The following is an 8,581-nucleotide window of genomic DNA, read 5'->3' as shown; positions in this document are numbered from 1 at the left end:
TTTATTTCTTATGTCTTGGTTTATAGTAATTGATCTTATTGTCAATATTTTATCAGGCCGATTTCTGTGTTTTCAGACAGTTTGTATGTATCTTTAAAATGTAGCCTGGCTTCGATTTTGTACAAAACACACACAGACATACATACACATGTCTCCTGGGAAAACTTACTGTCTAACTGAGCATTAATAAAGAGAAGATAGCTTGACTGAAAAAATTCAGTTTGAGTATGGAAAACATTTTGTTATGTTTTGAGTCTAAATGTTTTGAATCTTAAGCATAGTCTTCTAAATTTTGGAAACTATTATGAGAAGGAAAAATATATTTTGGTTTAAACATTCGAAATCAGTGTGGAGGTAAAGAGTATATGTCAAAAAATGGACTGGCAAGTAAATAGCAGCTGGTTATTAAAAAGACAATTAATCCTTTGATCTAAACAATTACCTACATGAATATATGCCAGTCCTTATGAACATAGCCCTTGTTTTTGTTTTCTGTGGCAGCTGGTTATGCCACTTGGGTCATGGTCAGAAGAAAAATCAATCTCAGTGAAATGATTAATTTCTCACAATTCCAAGTTTTTGTTCTTTTTTTTTTTTTTTTTTTTTTTACCTTGTTGCTTATTTGGCTGATTGTTCAAGTCATCTTTCATATAATTAGAATCCAAAACAAAACTCTTTACCAGAATCTTTAAATTCAATAGGCAAGTCAAACATTCACAGTATATACAAAAATATTAGTATCTAGGTGGTTTGTGTTCATAATTTATAATTTGCCTAATTTACAGAAGGTTTTGATCCAGTATTTCAGTTTTCTATGACCACTCTATTTGCAACTTGACATTTTTGAAGGGATAGGTTCTTTGATATATATTTGGATGTAAAATCATATTAAAAGCATGATCGTTAAATATATTTACAAGGATATGTTAGAAAATCTCTCTGAAATGCATGGTGGATACTCATACTTTTTTATTTTGACCATCAGTCAAGACCTTCAAAATACTTTTACCCAATCTTTGCTGAGATGATAATGCATTAGAGAGCCATCAAACTTAAAAGACGTCAGATGACAGATTGGGGTTTTGTTAGTAAGTGCACACATCAGGGCTTCCTTAGGTCAGAGAGATTATATACTAGAGGAAAGAATTATAAGGAATAACTGGAATAAAGTGAAGGTATATTTTTATTTGGTGAATGGAAAGAATAGTAGGTCAAAAAAAATGAGATCGATTTGATTTTACTTAACAAAAGAGAAACTGCATGACATCTTCCTATACATTTACACAACCTCTCTGATCAAATAGAATAGCATGGCTATTCCTAATACTTTGGTTACTGCTATTATAGCTCTTCCATAGTAGAATTTGTCTGCTTTTTTATGTAGTTATATTTAACTCCTGGTACTGAAACTATTTGTCACTAGAGTCAATAATATCTAAAAATCACTAGGTATTTGAATATCTGTGTTATCAGTCCTATATTCATGGAGCAGTTAAGTTATGAGCTTCAATTTTCCAAAGTGTAAAAGTAGAAAAGTAATATATACACACTGTACTACATTGACCATGTGAATATCAAATGTATTTAAAATCACTTGGAAAAATTATCAAAAACCTCGAGTTTGATGTAGTTCCACTTTATCTTGCTTTTGGTGTTAGTGTCACATTAAAAAAGAAAAGGATGATTTCAAGACCATGTCAAGGATGTTTTCCCCTATATTTCCTTCTAAGAGTTTTATGGTTTCGGTTTTACCATTTAAATCTTTAATCCATATAAGTGGTGTGAGATAGGGGTCAAATTTGATGTTCGTATATATACGAACACCATTTATTGAAAAGAGCGTCCTTTTCCCATTGAATATTCTTGGCTCTCTTCTCAGATATTAGTTGACCATATACGCATAGGTTTATTTCTGGGCTCTGGATTCTGTTCCATTGGTCTTTGTGTCTGTTTTTATGCTGACACTATACGATTTTGATTACCATAGCTTTGTATTCTAATTGAAATCAGGAAGTGTGATGACTTCAGCTTTGTTCTTTTTCAAGATTATAGGCATATTTTGGAGATATTGTGGGTTTAGTTTCAGACCACTGCATAAAGTGAGTTGTAATTTTTTTCTCATAGAATGTCTTGCCTTTAATTTGTAAAAAACATAACATGTATGAAGCTCAATAAAGCAAAGCACAGTGAAACTAGATATGTATGCTTGCACTTTGGCTCTTTAGGGTCTTTGTGGTTCCATGCAAATTTTAGGATTTTTTTCTCTTTCTGTGGGGGAAAAAAATGCTGTTGGAATTTTGACAGGAATTGCAGGCAATCTATAGATGGCTTTGAATAGTGTGGGCATTTTAATAATATTTTAACCTATGAGCATGGGATATCTTTCCATTTATTTTCATTTTCAATTTCTTTTATCAATGTCATATTGTTTGCAGTGTACAGCTCTTCTCTTTGGTTAAATGCTATTGTATATCAAACTAAAAAGCTTCTGCCTAGAAGAATAAATAGAAAAGCATCCTATGAAATGGGAGAAAATATTTGTACACCATATCAGAGAAGGGATTAATATTTACAATACATAAGGAACTCATATAACTCAATAGCAAAAAAAAAAAAAAAAAAAAAAAAAGGCAGAGGATCTGAATAAACATTTTCCCAAATAAAACATGCAGATGAACAACAGATAAATTAAAAGATGCTTAATATCACTAATTATCAGAGAAATGCAAATCAAAACTACAATGAGATATCACCTCATAGTTCTTAGTATGGCTATTATCAAAAGAACAAGAGAAAACAAGTATTGGTGAGGATGTGAAGAAAAGAGACCCCTGGTACATTGTTGGTAGGAATGTAAATTGGCACAGCCATTATGGAAAACAGTACGAAGGTTTCTTCAAGCCTTAAAAATAGAACTACCATATGATCCAGCATTTTTTCTTCTGGAGATGCTTATTTCTTATTAGCATTAACTTATGAAACTTTGCAATCCATTTTGATAGGAAATACTAAATTTGAAACATAATCAACTAAAATGTAAACTCTCAAAATTTTTTTCTCCTTAATGTTCTATTAAAATCTGTACTCAATTATTATACTTGTTTTCATAAAATATGCAAATGAACTGTAACAGTCTGTGCAAGTTTTATTGTTATATAAATATCTACATAAAATCTAGATTTTGCTTTTGTTTCACAAAGCCTAAAATATTTACTGTTTGGCCCTTTATAGAAAGTAATTCTTATTCTGGCATTAACATATTACTATTATAGTGATTGGGTCACTGGGGAAAATGATAAGGCTTGATAACTGAAAACTAAAAGACAAGGTTACCTTTTTTCCATGTTGTGGGGAGCACCAGGATGAATACTAGAACACTTTTTGAATATGATTTTTTTTTAGAGAGAGCTCTTGCTTGAAGCTCTTGCTTCTGCTCACTGCCTCTATAAGGTAAGAAGAGCATGGGCATAAATAGAGGAAGAATGTCCTCCTGAAACTTACATTTCTCACGAGGTGGAGTGATATGTTGATTATGAGGCTTGGTCTCAGGTCTTTTAGTTTGTTTTTATCACAAGCATCTGCTCACATTGGCACGTGGGAACTCAGAAAGTCTCATTTTTTTGCTCAGTTCCTGGATGGTGGGAGATTTGAACTTGTCAGGTGAAGAGAGACCTATTTCAGCAGAAGTTATTTAAACAATAAACTAGTAATTTTATTGTGCCTTTGTTATTGAAATGCAGCATAACTTTTTAGAAACAAAAAAGGATATGGATTAGAATATTAGAAGGGTGTATGATTCACATATTCTTAAATGTTGATATATTTTGTTCATACCATAAGTCTTATCTCAATAAAACTATTATATTTGTTAGATCTAACATTTGCAGGTGATTTCATAGGGGGTCTAGGATACTGACCTTTGACAAATGGTAAAGATCCTGCTACTGTACCATTTATATTCTCATAAAGTTGAAATTTGCATGAAGCCCTTTAATTCTGAAATCATTTTTTTTTTTAAATTATGGAGGTGGCGAATTATGTTCTATTATATGAATTTACCTGAGAATTTTGCTTTTTTTACTATTACTTAAAAAATGAAAATTCCATCTCCCTAATCCATCACTAATTCAAACCCAGATGCAGAGAAATGATGCCATTTCCTCAACTTCATTAGATAGTCTCAGAGATTTAGGGCTAAGTGCCTACAGTTATTTTCCCATCACATTATTTTTAGTAGCTGCTATCAGGCCTGCCAAACACTAAAATCAGCTTATTTCTGATGATTGTGGTTTGTCATGATATATTTATATTTCTACTATAAATTTAGATACAGAAGACATGTTAATGGTTTATAAGGCATATGAATAATTCTAAGTAGCAGGTCAGAGGAACCACTATTTATTGTAGACAGCAAAGTATAGGACAACTTTCAGGCTACTCGTTTGCAGGAGCTTTGAAGTTTTCAAAATATGATTTTTTCCTATTTGCGTTATTTTTCACTTTTCAATACAAAACAGGACAAAAAGGGCATTTAGCTATTTTTTAAGACATTGCCATGATATGGAACTATTGTATTCCAAAATTATTTTTGAAGTTGAAAATTATATTTCATTTAGCTTTTAGTATTAACAAAATTATAATACCAAATGTAAGAATCAGTGGAGATAATTAAAACTGGATATAATTAAACACTAAGAATAATAAGCTCATACTGATATTTATAAGTATCCATTAATTAAAATAGTGACAATACAGTAATAAAAAATCCATAAAAACTGCACTTTGGGATTTCTGTGTTAAAACATGCATGAGAAGTTGCAGGACCTGCTTCCTGACAAATTTACGATAGGATTTAGTTCAAGATTTTTTGTACTTGAAGATGAAAATTCATTAAAATGTCTTAATAACCAAGCCTTTCCGTTTTTAGAACAGATGTTTACATGCATGCTTCGCTGCATTGTGAATAATATGACAAATGCAATTACCTTTCAAAATGCTGAAATGCTTGATATGCAGAACTATGAACATATAATAAGAATTCCTCAAGTTTACAAAGTATTTTCTGATCTGCATATAATGCATCTATATCTCTGTATTTTTACATATCACCTGCAGTACTGCGTCTCATCAAATTAATTGGATAAGTAGCAGCTGCTTTTATACAGATGACTTCCTATAAGTCCTATATTCATCTTACTACTTTTTAATCTCTGGAAATGTTAATATTAAGTTAGAAGATGATAGCTATGATGTTTGATGAAAGATAAGAAATAAAATTATTTCAATTTCTGAAGTTAAGAGGAGTATGAGATTGCATAAATTTTAATAGAACAAGTTATTGTGATTTAAAGCCCAGATATTTTTAGCTTATTTTGTGTGTGGTATTTACTGTGTGCTATTTAAAATAATGACAACATCATGGTAAATTGGCTTTACCATTAATATCATAATTCAAACTTTGTATACCAGACAATTTCTTTAAATGTTTTTTTTTTTTTTTTGTATATTATAGCCTAGGAAAAGTAACCTAAGATTAGGATTTTATAATTTGAATACTTTTCCTGAAATACGGATTCTATAGCCTCCACCATATCTCCTTCATTGTATTGGCACTTGAAGATGAGTTCTTTCTGGATGCTAAGATGGATAGTCGGTTTTCTTTGAATGAATATTTATGCTTGGATTATTATTTTCATATTGTCTCTAATCCTGTGATTTTTAAATATGACAAGGTTTTATTCTCAGTTAAAATCCTACTCTAACACTAGAGCAGAGACAGGTAAGTACCATAATGCTTTGATTACTGACACTTGGTAGTAGCTTTTGAAATCTAGAATTGACTTTGAGCATAGCTTTGTTCTTTATTTTCTTACTTTTTGTTCCTCAAAGCAGATAATGTTAATTGACTTATTCATATTTCCAGTTCTTTCTCTGCCTGCTCAAATCTGTTTTTTATTTCCATTATTATAATTTTTAAATATAGAATTTTATTTGGATGATTTTTATAATTTATTTTTCTTTATTGGTATTCTATATTTGGTGAAACATCAATCTTATACTTTCCTTTAATGTTTTTAGACACAGTATCTTTTAGCTCCTTGAGCACATTTAAAATAACTGATGGCTTAACACTTTGAACACATTTAAAATAGCTGGTTTAAAGTCTTTGGTTAGTAAGTTTATATTTTGGGTTTCTTCCTGGTCAATTTGTATAGAGTGCATTTTTCTCTATGACTCATCCTTTTTTTTTCCCCTTTATACTTTTTGTAATTTTTTTTTTCAGTGAAATCTGGATATTTCTAATAATGTGTAAACTCTGGAAATTAGGTTCCCACCTCTCTTTATGTTTTGTTGTTATTATGCTTGTTGTAGTAGTTGTTTGTTTATTGAGATTTCTGAACTAATTTCATTAAATCTGCACCTTTGATACGTGTGACCGCTAATGTTTGGTTAATGTTATGGTCAGATAATGATTGGATAGAGATTCCCTTGGCACCTCACAGTTTTTGCTGTGGGACTGAGTTTGACAAATGGGTTTAATAGACTGGCATATTAAAGCCATTGTGATTCCCAGGAATGTGTCAGACCTTTTTCAAACCTCTATGCGCATCTCATTCCTTAGTTTATCCTTTGAAGCTTGTTTGTTAGTCTGTATTTGCCCCATCTTTTACCCTCGCCTCAGGAAGTTGTGCTGGTAAATATTTGATAAGTGCCTCCTGCAGAGAAGTCCAGTATTGGGCAATTTTTTTGAGTTCAAAAAAACATAAGCCTTTTGAGTGGATTCTTCCAGGATATCACCAGACAGGTCAAATAAAGTCTCTTCTTTGTGAATAAAGCTTTGTAAAAGCTCAAGTTCCAATCCAATTTCCAGTTATGAAAATCATATTTTCCAGTTACAAAAAATTTTCACAATTATTTCTTTTTTTCCATTACTTTTTTTGGACAGGAAAAGTTTTAGACATACTTATTTTGACATTTGGCTGATGTCTGATTACTTAAGAATATTTTAACCAAAAATTCTAACAGACACAACCATATTCATAGTTTAGTTCAAAAAAAGTTAGAGTCATGTATATTTACTTTATAGTGTATGTAGCCTTGTTCAAACTTAGCTTTACACATTATACCACTTGAAGACTTCTCCAGCCACTGCGTTAAAGTGCATAGTTTTCTTTGTACAAAGAACATAGAAACAACTGAAAATCATATTTAAAATATGTTCAAACTTTCTACATACTACTTTTACTTAATGAATACACATTTCATTCAAGAAATTGTGAATGTAATTAATAGATTTTTAACATATATTGATAAATACTTACCTAATAAAAATTACAAAAATATACAAAACTATTGAGATTTTTCATTGCAGGAGAGATGAATGGTTTCTTTTATGGAAATCAGTCACTTTACAAAGAAGTGATAAGTTGTATAATCATAAGTTTGCAAGATGTTCCAAGATTTAACTTTTATACTTTCATAAGGGGAAAAAAACATGCCATACTTAGAAACATTCTTCTTAAAAAGAATGACTCTTATAGAAATCTCATGAAATATTTTCAATGCCTTTTATACTCTAACTGGAAATGGGCCAACCAATAAGATGAGTTCTCAAAAGATCATCCATTTTTTTCTCAAGCATTGATTCTCCTGACATAAGACATGAAGTACTTTTATAGCTGTAGGGACCTTTCAAAGGAGAAATATATTAAGGATAATATGTAACGCCATTTAAAGTTTTAATTGAATATCGATAAAATCACTGATGTAAGAGATTATTTAAATGTTTTGAATATATATTGTTGAATTCTATTGAAAAGAATTGAAAAATTGATAGTGTATTGCCTGCGGTGGTGCTATAAGAAACTGTAGTAGATTTAAAAAAAATAATTGATGACAACTCTTTAGATTGTGACATATTGCACATTTAGAAAGCTAGAGTTTAGAGATAGAGACAAAGATAAATAACAAAATTAAGGATTTATAAATTTAGATTCTCAAAGTAAAAAACACAGAAAAGAACAATAATAGTTAATAGCTATTATAACAAATGTTGAGTTTGGAAGTAATGTTTATAATTTTTGAATCATTAAAATACACGTGAATTTAAAGTGTTGGCTGTTGATTGCTAATCTCATATCTAAATTATTTTGGAAGAACTTCTGTGGTATAATTTTAGGAAAAGTTGTTTTAGAAAAGGATTTTTCTAACTAAAATTATTCTCCAGTTTGTATCCATTCCTTGTGTTGATCATTTTCATACCATTGTATTATTAATATAAAGCTTGTGTGCAGTTGTAATTCTGATTTGAATAAGTAGGAAATGAAAAGTTCATTCATTGTCAATAAACCTTTCAGATTAAATTAGTTTATCAGTTTCTACAGTACAATAATACTGTGTAGATATGGAACATCACAAAGGACTCTAAATTAACAGACTCTTTGAAGAGGAGCTCTAGAATTAAAATCTGGATTTTGTTGTAGGGGTCAGTAATCACTTCATGGGGCTGACTGAATTGCCTAAGCATTGGCATGTCATGCTAAAATATAGGGGGTAAAAGCAAGAATAAAGACGATCACAG

The sequence above is a fragment of the Rousettus aegyptiacus genome, unplaced genomic scaffold (assembly GCF_014176215.1).
Source record: "Rousettus aegyptiacus isolate mRouAeg1 unplaced genomic scaffold, mRouAeg1.p scaffold_m13_p_11, whole genome shotgun sequence".
NCBI classification, from domain to species: Eukaryota; Metazoa; Chordata; class Mammalia; order Chiroptera; family Pteropodidae; genus Rousettus; species Rousettus aegyptiacus.
The sequence above is the reverse complement of the archived record's forward strand: the minus strand, read 5'-3'. Positions refer to the sequence as shown.